Genomic DNA, 18,556 nt, shown 5'->3' with positions numbered 1-18,556 from the left:
TTGTTTTGCACTCCCAGGGAACTGTAGCGGGGTGGATCTTGGGTCGCTACCCGATGACTATTGTAGGGAGAGGATTAACATGGGCAATGGTGACTGGGTTGAACATGACATTCAGAGAGCTGATGTCTGGTGGATGTGTGGGGATAAGAAACTGTAAGCTAGGATACTGGCCAATGCCCGAGGGGATTGCGCTATGGTCCAGCTGGTTATGCCCCTGAGGATCCTGTCAGAACACCCGTGAACTGAGAGTCGCCAACGATATTGGAGGGAAACCTCTCCCATAGGGTCATTTGACTCTCGGATCTACATAGATGAGATTGGGGTTCCTCGCGGAGTGCTGGATGAGTTTAGGGCCAGGAATCAGGTGACAGCTGGGTTTGAGCCTCTTCTCTGGTGGGTGACTATAGATAAAAATGTTGACTGGATTATATGTATGTATATATATATATATATATATATATATATATACACACACGTACACTATAATCAACAATGATTTGTAAACTATACTAGGGACGCTGTGAAGGGCCTAACAGAACAGTTGGCCACCACATCTCTAATGGCATGGCAGAACCGAATGGCCTTAGATATGGTCCTAGTTGAAAGAGGAGGGGTATGCAAAATGTTTGGTAGCATGTGTTGCACCTTTATCCCTAATAATACAGCTCCTGGAGGGACCGCGACCAGAGCCTTGGAAGGACTGACTGCTCTATCGAATGAATTAGCGGAAAAATCAGGTATTAATGATCCATTAACAAACTGGCTTGAAGGATGGTTCGGTAAGTGGACTGGACTTATCACATCATGTTTGATCTCAATTGCTGTGGTATTGGCCATTTTGGTCACTTGCGGATGCTGCTGCATTCCCTGTATTTGAGGACTTTCACAAAAACTTACTGAAACCGTAGTCTCAAGAATGATGTATCAAGCCCTTCCTATCTCTGAGGAGACCTTTGTGGACATTGAAGCTCAACTTAATGACATACAGACCGAAAGTGTATAACACTGGGACTATCATCGAAATGTATTGAGATAAAATAGTCACACAAGAGGAGGGAATGTTAGATAAGTTTTAAATGTTTATTGTGTGACTATTAGAAAAACAATAACCCTGAGACTTTTCTTAAGATGACTTCTGAGCACATTGTTGTATTAACTTGCTGTATCGTTTGCTTTAACTAACTCCATAGTAAGTTGTAGGATGATTAGGCTTAACCATATATGGTAGAACAAGAATGTACAGGAAACACTAATTGGCAAATAAAGTACCATTTTGTACCAGGCACGCTATGCGTGTTTCCTCAGCCAATAGAAACATTATCTCTATGTTATTGTAGGTATTAGGAGGGGGGATGTTCATCTCTTTGTATGATTCTTACTGCATCTTTTGACTTGTAAGCATCATCCATTTGTGTGACACATCTGAAATAAATTGTCTGCTTTTCAATACACCTGGAGTTCGACTGATCACAAGAGGAGAGTAATCCTAACAAATGTTTTACAATTTGTTCAGGGTTATGGCTTTGAGTAGCTTCTGGGGCAATGGAAGAAGATGGTGGCCTAACACTGGTGACAGTGGCACTAGTTAAATCTTTTGAGCCAGAAGAGGCAGGTGATGGTGACTGTATTTCTGTGGGTGAAAATAACAGAGGAGACACAGAACCAATATCTGATGATGGACTACACTCTTGATATTGTTGTAGTAATTGCTCTTCCTCTACATTTAAACCCTGCTAGCAGGTGTGGTGTTGGCGGCTATGTTTTTATCTTGAGCAATTTCCTGCTTGAAATGAAAAATCACACTATTTGGCTGCCTATAACTATGGCCACTAGCAATGGCCTTTGCAGGAAATGCCCAACCTTTCTTGTAAAAAAGAGCAGGTGTTACAATTGGCCTGTTACCACTATCTTTTTGTCAAGTTGTCACTGTATCAGAAGGACCAATTTCCTCTGTTGCTTTCCTCATGGGCAGAGGAATTGAAGAAGTATTAATATCCTTTATTGTTTTTAAACAAACAGATAAAAAAAGCTCACAAAAGGATAAAGATGGTGTATTGATGGTATTTAAAAATGTCTGTGATTAACATGAAAACAAAGAAAAAAAACTCTCAGACAGCAAGTTATAAATTAAGATACATTAATACCGCCCATTGGAAAGATCGATTCGAGAACATGAAAAAACTAATTTCCGAACAGACCAAGGAACGAAAATTCCAAACAGATGTACAAAAATACAAACATACAAAATTACAAAATTACGAACAGACCAAGAAACTAAACGCAAATCATTTGTTATACATGTCATTTTCTTTCTTTCGTTAATTTGCAAATTCATATTTTTGCTTGTTTGTCTGTTCAGAATTTTGTATTTCCATGTTTTCATTTTCCCTGTTCGGAATTTCATAATTTTCATATTTTCGTTCTTTTAGCTATTCAGATGTACGGCTTGATCCGAATGTCCAAATACGCAAAAATTATTCTAAAATCTATTTGTTACAAAACAAAGCGCACATGTCTAGTGCATATTGAAGAAATTGCCCTTAGAGATCTCACACTTTTGACATCTGTGAAATCACATCAGCAAGTCCCAGGGCTCTCACTAGATAATAAGCCAAATTAGGCAGTCCAAGGAAGCAACATCCAGGGCACTCATGATATATCACTCCTCTTTATTTAGTTATTAATTCCAAAGGCTAATAACAATTAAAAAACATCCAGCAGGTACAGAGTTCCAGAGAGACTGCAGAGAGTGTTTCGTACTGTTGACCCCACCTGTTGTTGATATGGGGAAGACAGGGGAGGTGAAGGCTCTATCATATTTTTTGGACTTACCTTCAAATTCAACCTTACTGGTAGGATGTATGTGCTTTGATTCAAGATCCTACAGACCTTTCCCTTGTCCATGGCCTGGCAGCCTGTTTGCTACACCTTAGTCCTCTTCCAAATGAAGACATCAATATTATCCACTTTACGCAAAATGACGCACCCGTAGGTCAGTATTTTAACACTAAATACCGGAGTTATGGCAGCAGCTAGCTTTTTATGGCTGCCCTTAAAAATCAGATCACAAACGGATGTAGAGCCCATCTTGTACCCGACATTGCCAACAAGGTGGAGATTTGGACCTTCAGGGAATTATAAGCTAACCCCTTATCGAGACCACTCTGCAGAAACTCCAAAATGTTTGATACTGAAGGATATCCAAGGTCCCAACCCTTTCTGTAGCAGTGTGGTGAAAAGTATTCCAGATCCGGTGATAGGTTACATTCGTGGACCTCTTACAAGCCTGTAATAACGTCTCTTCTACTTGGTCCAAGAGAACCAAACCAGTTAAAGCCTCCTCTCAACTTCCAAGCCATTAACTTTAATCTCCCAGGAGTTTGGGTGACAGACCCCGTTCTGCAGAAGGAGATCCTGACAAGGAGGCAGTGGGATTGGTGAGCCCAACTTCATCCTACAAGCCAGAGGGAACCACAGCCTCCTGGGCCAGTAAGGTACGATGACTATTGCTGTGACCCTTTCTTGCTGAATCTTCAGCAGGACTTTGAGAGCTAATGGAAGCAGTGGGAATTTCCAAGGCCTGGACAGAGCATCCTGACCTAACGCCTGCGGATGCCAGGTCTGGGAGAAATAGCGAGGAAGTTGACAATTCTTCTCCGAAGCCATAAGATCTATCAAAGGCATCCCCCAGACCTTGAAAATCTTGCATAGGTATTTAGGTTTGAGGCCCCATTCACTGTGATCCACAAAGCTTCAACTCAAGCGATCTGCTAAAACATTCTCAGGCCCTGGGAGATAGGATGCTGTAAGAGAGTCGAGATTCTCCTCTGCCCATAGGAAGATTTGACACCTGAAGAAGAGAGAAATTTCTTGTGCCCCCTTGACGAGACACATAAGCCACCACAGTTTTGTTGTCGAAAGGATCTTGACAGCTCAACCTCGCAACATAGGTTGGAACGCTTTCCCAGGCAGTGTGTCCCCCAGCCTGCCAGACTGGCATCGGTCATCACCATTATTGGTTCTGAGGCCTTAAACGGAACTCCGCAGGAAAGATTGCAAGCTACTGTCCACCAAGCCAGGGACCGGATTATCGGAATTGGCAGATAGATTTTGTGGAACAAGGAGTGAAGATCCCACTGAAGAAGAAAGTTGCATTGAAACCTCCTTCTGTGCCAACTGGCCCACTGGACTACTGGAATTGAGGCTGATAGAACCCCCAGATACTGTATGCGTTCCTTCACCATCATAGAAGATAAATAAACCCAGTTAAAGATGATTATCAATAAAACAAAGTAACATTACAGTATAACAGTAATGCCCTGTACCCACGGTCGGATTTTCTGATGGAAAATGTGCAATCGGAGCTTGTTGTCGGAAATCCCGACCATGTGTGGGCTCCATCGGACTTTTTCCATCAGAATTTCCGACACACAAAGTTTGAGAGCAGGCTATAAAATTTTCTGACAACAAAATCTGTTTGCGTCAATTCCAACCGTGTGTGGACAATTCCGAGGCAAAAAGTGTCACTCATGCTCAGAATTGATTCTGAGATGGAACTGCTCTGGTAAAATTAGCGTTCGTAATGGATATAGCACTTTCGTCACACTGCAATGTTTTAAATTGTTTAATGCAGCACACTCTCTTCTTCTTTATAATGCTAGAAGAATTAAGTTGTTTTGCTGCTCATATTCACACAGACTTCTCACAAGCTTCTTTCTTTATTATTTATCGTGATTTCATGAATATAATATTTTTATTTGTTATATCTCCTGAAAAGAATTACATTTTTGGATGTTTTTAGATTTTGTTTTTTTTTGTCTTTATTTTTTTAAATCCTGATCTCCTGTTATTTTTTTTATATTTTTTTTTACTCCAGAATAGTTTTGGGTGTGTTTTGTGTGTCAAGTTACCACAACACCATTATTATCTTGTATTATTTAATCTCAAGGAGGTTGCTTGGTGTTGGTGTCTCTTGTTAATTTCACATTGTATTTTTGAAATGTACCTGCCTCCTCACAAACAAACTGCCCTTTTTGAAGGAAAACACACATAGACGAGTATAATAAAACAAAGCAAAAATTTATTAAGGGGTCCTAACCAAAGAAAGAGGGAGGCAACGCTGGAGAAAAAGCAGAAATTGGCGAAGCCTTTGGCCCCCAGGGCACACATCAACTATTTTCAGGCAAAATTGGTGGCCTGAGGAGTCCATATATAAGGGAGTACAATCTGGTCCAGAAGTCCAAGAGATCATGAATAGCTGCAGATGACATACATGTCCCCAGGCTGTGGTCATACAAGAGCCTGCATCTTTTTTCAGACCAGACTGAACCCAGGGCCATCACTTTCTTGTCTTCCTTCCACTCTTCCTTCCATGCTGTGTCTGTGGTGGTGGAGTTGGGGCAGGAGGAGGAGGAGGATGATGCAACTCACACAGGTGGGTATTGGGTGTGATTTTGCCCCTCACCCCCTTAGTTAATGTTTTATAAAGGATGTTCTCACACATGAGGCATTGGCCCTCCTGCATGTCCTGCAGCCATGCAGGCAAAGGCCTCTTCACGAGTGGGGGTGGCTCTGAGGGACGCAGAAGCCTCCTGAATCAGCCTGAGTGCTGAATCCTCCACATTACTCCCCTTCTTGGGTCTTTTGTTTGGAAGACGGAGGGGAGGAACCTGTGATTCTGTCAGGCTCCTACTGGGCCCTGCCACCTCCTGGCTGACACTAACCCCCGCCTCTTCCTGACTGCCACTAACCCCTGCCTCCTCCTGGATGCCACATTCCACAGCCTCCTCCTGTGCCACATTCCACAGCCTCCTCCTGGCTGAGGTCTTCCTGTGTATGAAAAAGGGACATAGTTTTAGTTTTTTCTTCATCAATCACACACAATTTTCATCTCATGACTGTTGCAAATTGAATGTTAACAAATAGAAAAGACTATCATTCTGAGCCCAGCATTTTTCATTCTTGTCCCAATTATTTTTGCCCACTACTGTCTATTGATATGTAAAACACTTTATTAAATCGGCAATTCATGATCAATAATAACATCTGGTAAACATCATTTATTTATTGACCAGAAATCTGTAGAAGAATGCTATACCTGGCTCAAGCTGGGCTCCTCCACTTCTTCCTGGCTGGAAGTCCCAGATTGGACATCAGAAGCCTCAGCTGGAAGATAGGGTGGAAGGAAGAGTGGAAGGAAGAGTGGAGAGGGATTCCCTGACTTCAGTCTGGTCTGTCAGAAATCGCAGTCTCTCATAGTATCACAGCCTGGGGACATAAATGTCATCTGCTGCAGCTCCAGGTCTCTGGGAATCCAGGCACCTTCTTGTGCTCCCTAAGATAAGTGCTGCTCAGGCCACCAATTTTGGCTTTTAAATAGGGGATGGTTGCTATGGGGACCACCGGCTTCACCAACTCTTCACCAACTCTTCACCAACTCCAGCAGTTTCTCCAGAGCTGCCTGCCTCTTTTGTTTATTATTATAATGCAGGTGTTTGACCTGCCACAGACAGGACAGCTCCCTGTATTTGTCTATGAACAGGGGGAGGAAGTTGTGGTCATTGAAGCCATCCATTTTATCTGCAATACACAAGACAAACCCTAATGTCAGGCTAAAGTCTCCTAATCTTGTCCCAATATAGGCCTCAAACTCTAAGCAGTATAGGCCCAAGTTTAAATGTTACCTTCGTTATCATGATCGGCCCTTCCGATACTCCTTCCTCCACTCACAGATCGTACATACGATGCACGTGTGTTACGCTTTATATACACTGCGCATGCGTGAAACTCCGCCCATCCCCTGACGTTCTTTCTAGTCTATTCTCGTTCGGTGCAGTGGGGAAGAGCACATGGCAGAGACAGAGCAGGTGCATGCTAATAGCAGCAATGAGGAGGAGGAGGAAAGGCCGGAGCCAGAAACGTCACGATCCAGGAGGAGAAGATTTAAGGCATCAAATATGGCCTTTGTAGAGATGGTGGAGATGGTCGACATATTGAAAAGAGCTGACTATGACGGGAAGTATGGAACTTACCCCAACCTCAATGTCAAAAAGACCAAGATCATGGCGAAAGTTGTGAAGAGTCTGCACCGTAATTTTGGCGTACGTCGATCCAAGGATCAACTGAGGAAGCAGTGGTTGGACCTCAAATTAAGGGAGCATGATCAGTATAGAAGGATCAGGAGAGTGCTGCAAAAAAGTAAATAGTTGTGCTGTGTTCCTATTCTTTATTTTTATTATGTTCGTGCTGCTCCATGTGCTTTTCTTTACTGTTGTACAGTTTAAAATGGCAACTTTCATGTTCATGGACACATTATTCGTTCGTAGAAAACATTGTTTGTTCGGCCAATAAAACACCATGTTTTGTCCAGATCAAAACATCAACTTCATTGATGTTTTAGGGAGAATTTAAAACCACTAGAAATCCCTAACTTATTTCTGCTTTATTATTGTTTTTTTTTCTGACAATTTTTTGACATTCTAGAAAAGCCAAATTTTGAAGATGCACACAGTGTGTCAACATGTGCTATCTGCCATCATGGGAGATCAATGTATGCGTTTTGGGGGTGCAACCCCTTCCTCGATAATAAAGTAGCTGAGAGGAAGGGGTTGCACCCACAAAACACGTCCATTGATCCCCCATGATGGCAGCTAGCACATGTTGACATTAGGCAATTTGTGTGCATCTTCAAAATTTGGCTTTTCCAGGGGTGACTTCACCCCATCTGCTGAATGCAATATCAAACACAGTTTATAAATACTCATGTCTGATATTGCCTTCACTTTCTATAAAAGTTGTAAGTTCCAGAGTTGTGTATTTTTTTATGGTTTTAAACATGCCTGTTTTACCTTAAAAGGCAATTTCTACTTTTAATGTGACCTAAAAAATTGTTATACAACAAACATGTTGGTTTGTTCTAAAAACCTTTTAGAAATGCACATGTTTTTGTGCTTTGATTAAAAAGATTGAGAATCAACAATGTGTGGCTTCTTCTTTCAATGCTCAAAAGCATTTTTTGTAGTAAAGTTAGTATTTTCAGTGACAATGGGGGTTATTTACTAAAGGCAAATCCTTGTCCCCCCTTTTATTTACTAAAGGCAAACTCCCCCTCCGTTTCCCTTCTTCTCCCTCCCCCCCTCTCCCTCCCTCTTTTTTCTCCTTCCTCTTCCCCCCCTTCCTTTCCCTTCCTGCCCCCCATCCCCCCTCCCCCTCCCTCTCCCGCCTCCTCCTCCCCTTCCTCTTCCCCCCCTTCCTTCCCTTCCTTCCTTACCCTACCTCTGTCTTCCCTCCTTGTCCTTTCCATCCTCTTCCCTATTACTCCACCTTCCCAGTTTTCTACTCACCCGGGTGAGCACCTTTTCTAATTTTTAATAGTTACATACTACATACTTATATATATCATTTATCTAACCAGAATTTGTTCACAATCCCCCGTGTCCGCCAGGGGGGGGGGTTTGTATGGGGTCCCACTATCCTGTGAGTTGGTGAGCCAGCCTTCTATTTGCCAACATTAATGTATTCCTTTGTTTTTATGATTTTTTTGCTGTTAACTCTACTCTTGTCTAAATAAAAAATTATTATTTGTAGACCTATCCCTCCTGAAGAAGCGGTTTCAACTGCGAAACCAGTTGAGGAAACAATCTTAGACACCCCTCTCCACAAGAAACTCTACGGTTCTGTCCGTTTACGTTTGTGTTAAGTGCGGTGTATCTAATTTGTTTTAATATGTTCCATATGTATTACTTTGTATATGTGTTTTGTAATTATTAAAGTTTATACTTTTATACACATCTTTTCAACCCTATTTTATGATAAGTGCAGAGATAGTCCCAATTTCTACTAGTAGGCGTGCATGCGTGGTTAGGCAAGTGGCAGCAACTGCCTCCACGCCTCCACCCCTATATCTCTTCAAAACTGTCTAACAGGGATGATGGGACCGATACCTGGATTTTATCATCGGTCTAATTGAGGCTATACTCATTCCTCACGGAGGACCTGGATGATGGCAGAATAGGTCTCTGGGATAATGATCCCCAGAGCCTGGGGGGAGATGCCTGTCGAGAACTTAAGGTCCTGCAGGCTTCTCCCCATCGCCAAGTACAGCAGGGTGGTGACTAGCCTCTTCTCCACAGTGATGGCTTGCCTCATGCAGGCATCCTGCCTGCTGATATAAGGGGTCAGCAAAGCCAACAAACGGTGAAATACGGGGTCCGTCATCCAGAGAAAGCTCCTGAAACCGTCAGGATTATTCTCACGGATCTCACGGTGCAAAGGCATGTGACAGAATTGGTCACGCTGGAGCAACCAATTCTTGGTCCATGAACTTCTCCTCGCCCTGTTCATGGACAGGGCTTGTGTCAAAGTAAGAACCCCAACACCAAGCCCCCGCACAGCACAAACTCTACCATGAGTACGTACATGCAACATGGCTAGAAAACAGTCGGCTGGTCAGAACGAAGTAACAGAATGCACTGAAGAACAGCAAGGCCTGTGAAGAGCGACCTGAAAATCAGTAAAAAATGGACAAGAACACAATGACAAATCAATGGGAACTCGCTGCACACACTGAAGACCAGATACAAACCCACAAGCACAAACTGAACAGCAGAAATATGATCTGAAAACCATGAGTATGAAAAAGCAGGAATCGTCTCTCACCAAACTTTTACTAACACAAGATTAGCAAAAGGAGCCCAAAGGGTGCCGCACTTGGTATTGAACTGCCCTTTTATAGTCTCGTCGTACGTGGTGTACGTCACCGCTTTCTTGGTGTTCGGAAATTCCGACAACTTTGTGTGACCGTGTGTATGCAAGACAAGTTTGAGCCAACATCCATCGGATAAAATCCAAGGATTTTGTTGTCGGAATGTCCGATCAATGTCCAACCGTGTGTACAGGGCATGAGACTTACCTGCAAAGCAAATACAATAAAACATAGTAAAAATAAAATATTGAAATCTGTACCTAAAAAAAATATATGCCGAAGCATGGGGGCTGCCCTCATGCTTCAGCATATATGCTCTTTTTTTTTAACTGTGGTGGTGAAATCAATCTGTGTTTTTGGAACCCTAAAATGGTGGGGATGCTAATATAGTTCTGATCAGATCAGATATTGATCCATTCAGACACTATACTACTAAGGGAGGTGCATGCTCGGGTGTTATCGCTACTGGCACTAATCTGACACTGCCTGGGGTGACGCAGATCCTATATGACATCAAAACCTAACTGATATCACCCGCCGGGTGATCAGGGGGTTAAACCTTTATTTAGGTAAAATACGGTGTATAAAAAATAAACTAGCTAACATGCATCACCCGTGATACTAATACAGTGATCACTGGTGACAGGGGGTGATCAAGGGGTTAAACCTTTATTAGGGGAGGTTAGGGGGGGTCCCTAGACCTATCTGGGCCTAATACTAATTACCCTAACGCTGATTTTTGTCACTAATGACACCAGTACAGCGATAAAAAAAAACTGAATGCTGCACTGGGTGACATAGTGACAGGGGGCGAAGGGGTTAACTTGGGGGTTGATCGGGGTGATCAGGGGTGGCCATGCTTGCGACATATGACTACGATTCTTTGTGCAGCCAGACCAACCTGCCGCAGTATAACTGTGGCGGCTGGTCCGGAACCGGTTAAATATTAGCTCACTATATTCTTTCATGCCTCAGATTTTAGCTATTTTACCTTCCTGGACATCAGCCAAGTGATTAATAAAATGAATGGTATTCTTCTTCTGTCCTCTACTTATACAAAAAAGTGTCCTTATAATGTAGAGGGAATAGGCAAGTATTTTGTATTTAAGTGTGTCGGGGGGCGTGACCGGATGCTGAGGTGAGGGAGAAAGGTGCAGCCGGACCTAGTCCCTGCTCAACCCCGTTCCTTTGACGAATACACCAGGGTAATGAGGTGTGGGAGATGCCGCTCACTCATCCTCGTGGAGCTTGTTCTTTCCTGGGACGTCGGACGCTGTGCAAGGAGTGGAGGGGAGCCGTTAGCAGCAGCAGAACAAGCCTCGCGCTCGGAGCTCTCCCGGGAGGACTGACAGCTGTGCGCCACCTGTGTGAGAGAGAGGGGAGCGCGCCGGCTCGGGATTGAGCAGGAGCGGCGATGGCTGCCGTGTGAGTAGAGCCGACCTGTGCCCCGTCAACCCTGCACTGGAGGGGTGAGTGACCTGCATAAGTGGGAGCTGGAAGTCAAAGTGAGAGGGTGGATGCTAGCCTGTTTAGCAACTTTTTGTGGCAACTTGAAATGTCTTTGCTGTGTTGGGACACCTAGCATCTCACAGCCAGAGGAGAGTGAGGCAGTGACAACCCTCGTTGAGGGATATACACAGACGTATACACACTGTAAAGGAAGGGAGGGGAAAGGAAAGAAGAAAAGAAAAGGAAAAACGGCCCACCATGACCAGAAAGAAGGGGCTGGAAGAGGCATCAGCACAGGAGGGCACAGGGGCTCTAGCACAGCGTAACACCAAAGAGAAAGGAAGCCAGGTTGCTGCCAAATTAGAGCGTTTTGCCCATACACCGAATCAAATGGCAAGTACGACACCTAAAAAGAGCAGTCATGCAGGGGGGGCCCAACCCCAAACTAGCCAGCCGGGGAGGAGAAGCGTAGCCCCCATTGTGGGTGCAGCTGCGAAGGCATCATTGGATCCAGGGACGAGTGGTATGGTGGAGGGGGGTCCTGGCCCAAATACGGGGATAGGAGATGAAGGAGTAATACTTATAGCTGAGAAGGAGCCGTCATTGAGAGATATTCTCTTAGCAGTAAATAGCTGCAAAGTATCTATCACTGGCTTATCAGCACAAATGGAATGTTTCAAAGATGAATTGGTGTCGGTAAAAAAGGATATGCAGGCGGTCTGCACTCGAACAGCAGCCCTGGAAGACAGGATTAGCCAAATGGAGGATGATGCTTTCCCTTTAAGACAGGAAGTCTCAGCTATGAAAAAACAACTTAATGAATGCATGCAAAAAATGGACAGTATGTAAAACAGGCTACGCAGAGAGAATTTAAGGGTGCTGGGTCTACCTGAGGGCTGCAAAGGCAATAATGCTGTTAAATTTATGGAAGATTGGTTAAAGGAAAGTTTTGGGAGAGAATCACTCTCAGAATTTTTCGCCATTGAGCGTGCACACAGAGTGGCCACTAGGACACGGTCTGCAGGAGGGTATCCAAGACCCCTGATTTTCAAGCTGCTATGCTTTAGGGACAAAATCACTATCCTCCGGAAAGCAAGAGAGATGAAGAATATCCAATATAGAGGTGTAAGGATCTCAATTTATCCGGACTTTTCTCCCGAGCTTCAGAGGCAGAGGGCAAAATTTTTTGAATGCAAGCGTAAGCTTCAGCAGCTAAAGATTAATTATGCATTATTATATCCAGCACGTCTGCGTATAGTGGCATTGGGGGAAACGCATTATTTTGACACTCCCACTGAAGTTGCATCCTGGCTAGAGAGAAATTTGGGAAGAGTACAGCGAGAAGAGGAAAGGTAGAAAAAGCAAGGAACTTGGAAGTCAAAGAATGGACCCTTTTTTTTTTTTTTTTTGCTCCTCCTGGGGTGTTTTTTTTTTTTTTTTGTTGTGTTGGTGTTGTAATACGTATATTTCTATTGATATAGGGGGTGTGGGAAGGGGGGGGTATGTAAATTTAAGGTTTTATAGGCACAATGGAAATAATGGGGATAGCTCCCCTCTTACTGGGTCCGGGGGGTGCAGTTTTGTTTTTCTCACCTTAATTAAATGTGGCCGGTCACTACAGAAGCCACAGGGGTAGGCCCAAAATTGGGCAATGGGGTAAAAAATAGTTGGGGGGTAGGGGGTGGTTGGGTGGGGGGAGGACGGGTGGGGGGAGGAATGTGTGCATGGGTGTGTGGTGGGAAGGGGGGAAGGTTGTTTTTGAAGTAACGGGAGGAGAAGCAGGGAGAAGTTTAACCCACAAATATCACTGGAGTCACATTAAGAGTTGGTTCAATTTTGTTAAGAGACACAAGGACATAGGATTCACTGATGTATGATAGAGGTGGCTTTAATAGTACTGGGAACTTAAAAAAGAAGCTCACTATATGTTCCTGGAACGTTCGGGGAGTTAAAGACATTTTAAAAAGGCAGTCGTTCCTCTCTATGGCTGATAAAGGGGGGGTTCAGATACTGTGCCTGCAGGAGACGCACCTGGATAAGGATTCAATTAAGATAATGATCCATAAAAAATTTCAGATACAGTTTCATTCCACTAACACCTCGTACTCAAGGGGGGTGAGTGTCTTGATAAAATCAGGGCTGGCCTTCTCCTGCAGCCAGAGTAAGGTGGATGTATTGGGCCGGTATATTTTTCTATATTGCACAATTGAGAATAGGAAATGTGTATTAGCTAATATTTATATTCCTCCCCCTTTTGGGAGGGAGGTTTTGGATGACCTAACTGAATTTATGGCAGGCTTCTCAGGGGTCCCGGTAGTAGCGGTCGGGGATTTCAACATGACCATGAACGATGAGACAGATAGGTTCCCATCAAAAAAGTTGGGTAGAGGAAAACCTAAGAGCCCCCTTTCTCAATATTGTGATGAAGTGGGACTGATGGACATCTGGAGAGAGAGGCATCCCAAGGTGAGACAATACTCCTGTCACTTCAGGACACATGCCACCCTGTCCAGGATAGACCTAGTGTTGGGCAATGAGGAATCGCTAGACATGGTGGAAAAAATAGTCTACGAGCCAAGGGGGATTTCGGACCACTCGCCAGTGTTGATTGACCTAAAGGGTGAGAGAGGCCTTAACAAGGGCGACTGGAAGGTAAGTCCCTTTTGGCTCGAGATTATCGAGGACGCGGGCACCGTAGTGGAGAAGCTGGCGGAGTTTGCAGATTTGAATATAGGCACTGCTCCATTAGGGATAGTTTGGGATGCCCTGAAGGCTTTTCTCCGGGGGATCCTGATACAAAAAATATCCTATACTAAGAAAAAATCACAGATAGAAGAACTAAAAGTTAAGGAGAGGGTTAGAAGGACAGAAGAACGGTATGTTGAGGCACCGACCCCATCCAGATATGAGGCGTGGGTAGAGAGGCAAAATGAGTATAGCAGAACGGTAATGGAAAAGATGGGGTGGAAAAAGTTATTTCAAAAACGGAGGTTTGCTTGTGAGGGGAAGTGTGTGGGGAAGACTTTGGCTCTGATTATCAGGGCCAATGGCCTTCCAAATTATATACCAGCAATTGAAGGAAGAGAGGGAGTAATAAAAAACACTAACCCAGAAATATTAGAAGAGTTTAGAGAATATTTTAAAAATCTATATAGTTCGGCACAGGTAGATGTGACGGGAGAAATGAAGGTTTTTTTTGGACAGCTAAAGTTAACCCCGCTTGCGAAAGAGGATCGGGAAATGTTGGAGGCCCCTCTGACACTAGTAGAGTTACAAAGGGTTGTGGCAGATATGGCTAACCAGAAAGCCCCTGGCCCCGATGGTTTACCCATAGAAATTTTCAAAAAGTATGGGGATTTTTTACTCCCCATGCTCTTGGAAGTACTAAACGGCACTAAGAAGGATGGTAATTTACCTGCGTCTATGACAGAAGCCATCATAATAATGTTGCTGAAGGAGGGGAAAAACCCGTTAGAAGTGGCATCATACAGACCGATATCATTATTATGTTCGGACGTGAAGATTCTGGCAAAGGCCCTGGCAACAAGGCTAAAGAAAATAATTTCAAAATTAATTCATATAGATCAAACCGGGTTTATCCCGGACAGAGCTACAAGTACGAACATAAGACGAGTATATTTAAATCTGCAGATTCCCACAGTAAACAGTGGTAAGAGAGCGCTCCTCTCGTTAGATGCAACCAAGGCATTTGACTGTCTGGAGTGGCATTATATTTGGAAGGTGCTGGCGGAATTCCAATTTGGCCCAAGCTTCGTTCATTGGCTGAGTCTTTTATATGACAAGCCGAAAGCAAAGATCAGAGTAAATGGAGAATGTTCAGATTGGTTCCAATTAAGAAGGGGCACCAGGCAGGGGTGTCCTTTGTCACCCCTCTTGTTCGCTCTGGCAATGGAGCCACTGGCTGCGGCTATAAGGGCATCTCAGGAGGTTCAGGGGTTTAAAAGAAGGAGGGGAGAGAAGAAAATAGCAATGTACGCGGACGATATTTTGCTGTTTTTAGGGGACACACGGGACTCATTAAGAACTGCCATGGGGATAATTGAGGATTTTGGCCAATTTTCCGGGTTAAAAATTAATTGGGAAAAGTCAGCAATTTTACCAATAGACCCTCTGATGGAGCCCCTTCCATACCAAACCCCATAAATTAAGGTAGTGAATCAGTTGAAATACCTGGGGATTAACATCCCAAGGGATCCAGAACAATATATCGCAGAAAAGTTAGTCCCATTAATGAGAAAACTTAAACAGAAATGTCGGGTGTGGGGACGATTGCCTCTGTCGGTCGCCGGGTGCTGTAATCTGATAAAGATGGTTTGGATGCTGCAAATGCTATATATTTTACACAACTCACCTGTTTGGATCACTAAACGCTGGTTTAACAAAATGGATAGCCTATTTAGAGAGCTGATCTGGAAGGGTGGGGTAGCAAGAATCGGCTTGCAGACGCTCCGGCGACCGGGAGAGATGGGCGGATTGGGAGTGCCGGATCCGGGATGCTACTTTTTTGGCATCACAGGTCCAGCATATAGGAGGTTGTAACAGGCCCGGGAAATGGGTAGCGGGGAACAGTGTACTATTAAACGACACTAACCATGATACTATAGTAGAAGCGCTGGAGGCGGACTCCTTTGATACTAGATGTCCCACCACCCGGTTGATGGTTAAGAGTTGGACTAAGGTTAAAAAAACATTGGGATATGAGGATTTCTCTGAGTTTTCCCCATTGTGGGAAAATAGCAAGCTTAATGAGTTAAAAACAATGGGGAAGATTGAGGAATGGGATCGGCAGGGCATCCATTTTCTATCACAGCTGTATAAAGCTGGGAAATTAAAAACATTCCAGGAGCTAGTGGTTGAATTTGTGATCCCCAATCGATCATTCTACAGATACTTGCAATTAAGGCATGCCCTAGACGCACAATTTAACGGCAAGGAGCCATTATGGAGCGATATGATCTCTCTGAGAAAGCTGGTCGATGCAGATTCCATGAAAGGCTTAATTTCAGATATGTACAATAGTCTGAGAGGTTTGGTCCAGGGCGTCAGGGCAGGAGACAAAAATAGGAAGAAATGGGAGGAGGAGGTTGGGTCAATGTCGGACAGGCAATGGGAGTATGTTTTATCATCCGGACCTAGGGTCTCCCTCTCTCCATCAGAGGCAGTGTCTCATTTATATCTGATATATAGGGCGTATTTTACGCCCCTAAAGATGTTTAGGATGGGTAGGAGGGCAGATGCGGGGTGCCAGAGGTGTGGAGGTAAGAGGGGAGATCTGTTTCATATGTTCTGGCGTTGCCCCAAATTGTACAGATATTGGAAACGTATAGTGGACAGGATTAATGCCATTTTCAAGACATCACTGAGCATGGGCGCCAGGACCTGTCTTTTGGGCCTGATGGAAGATCAACAGCCCGCGAGGGATATACAAACCGCAATAGTTAGGTGCCTGTTTCAAGGGAAAAAGCTTATAGCTAAGAACTGGCAGAGTAAAGAACCCCCGACGTTCGAGGAATGGGTGAAGGAAGTAAAGGAGGAAGTCAGCAGAGAGAAATATATATATAAGAAAAGAAGTAATTATAAAAAATTTGAGAAAATATGGAGGCTTTGGGTGATGTGGGAGGAGCATAGAATGAATGGTGGTGTGGGAGAATGAGGTATAGGAGAACTGGGGGGAAGGGAGGGGGAGGGGGTTGTATAGGTGGGGGTAGGTGGGGGTAAGGGGGAAAAAGGGAAAAACTTTCGAACATTTCTTTGATAAAGGAGGGCATTTTATGGACGATCATTTTCTTTGCATTCTATGTGGTTTACTGTACAAATGTGATAAACTTAAGGACTGTGCAGATGCTGGATATGTCAGTCCCGGTTCATGTTTGGATCCCTTGTTTTTAATGTGAATTTTTTCAATAAAAAAGGATTTAAGCGAAAAAAAAAGTGTGTCAAAAAATCTCTTATTATATCTCTTTAATGCAGGTGATATAAGTACAGGGATTTACAGACTATTGGCCTCTTGCAGTCCCTGTATAGCTGAGCTCAGAGAACGGGAGAAAGAAGCAGCACGTGGAGCCAGTAAGCTGTACTGCAGTGCAAGGAGCATGATAGAAGGAGAAGAGTAAAAGAAAGATTAGCTAGCATGATGCTTCTCCCTCTGTCATCTAGTTTTAGGGTGGGAAAGAACTGTGTAGTTCAGCTAAGCTGTTTACAGTATACATGTTGTACATCAGAACTGGATGGAAAGAAATGTAATTATATTGTCAAAACACCTTTCATATATATTTTTTATTTGTGTATTTATTACCTGTTTTACTGCAGTTTAGGTTTAAATTAAGGATTTTGGTCTATCCATTAACAATGGAAAATAATTACAAGGTTTCTTTCTGGTCTTTATGCACTAAAACCTAAAAAAAAGCCACTCTCCAGGAGCTTCCTAAAATGGAAGTAGAAATGTCTTTCTACAAACAATTCAAGTTCATACTCTCTTTTTTTTATTGCAATGTGCACTAACAGTGACAGGAGAGTGACAGCATTTTTTAAGCTTCAATTGCACAGTAGTGAAGATAAGAGCCATCTGTAGAAAAGAATTGTTGGTGTAGCGTTATTATTGTTGCAAAAGCAAATTGTCTACTGTGGTATTAATACCATGTGTACTAATTTTATTTTATTAGCATGAGCATTTTTTTATAGTTATTGAGGTAAAAATTATATTGGAAAAAAATGTATTCCAAACTATATATTTGATCTTAAATCTATAACAAGAAAAGTTTCAAAACTGTTGTCTCACCCTAAAGAATGCATGCGTTGATTTCTATCCATAATTTACAATAAGCACCATTTCCAAAATATCTTTTCCCTGTAGGAGGTAAAAGAAAAAAGTAGAATGCTGAGGGAATTCATCTGTGCAATTGTTTTGAAAAGCTTGTTTTGTATGATTCAGTTGGAAGTACTGAAATATCTGATCTGTCACTGAATCTATTATTTCAGCACGTAACAGAAGGAAATGTAAAAAATAACACCAAAATATGAAGCATCTTCTGTTGAATCTGTCACTGGAAAGGTTTCCATGTGCATACTACAGCTGGTACCTCCTTGACCTTTATTTTGTTAATTGGGCCCACCTGGTGTTTGGGCAGAAAGAGGGAGGCACCTTAACTATTGGAGTGGATTGATATGGAAACCATGTACGCAATTGTTTCAGCATAAATATCTGGAAAATGTACAGATGTGACTTAGTATTCAGCTCATCTCAGCATGTAGAGGCTAAAGGAAACCAGCCTTAGCACCAGATTTAACAGACTGCAATTACAGCTAGACATATATAGCTAAGAACTTCATGAAAAATTAAAATAAACTCTTTTTTTGTGTCAGTGGGACAGACAGACATGATAA

This window comes from Aquarana catesbeiana, linkage group LG09, assembly GCF_042186555.1.
Source record: "Aquarana catesbeiana isolate 2022-GZ linkage group LG09, ASM4218655v1, whole genome shotgun sequence".
NCBI classification, from domain to species: Eukaryota; Metazoa; Chordata; class Amphibia; order Anura; family Ranidae; genus Aquarana; species Aquarana catesbeiana.
The sequence above is the reverse complement of the archived record's forward strand: the minus strand, read 5'-3'. Positions refer to the sequence as shown.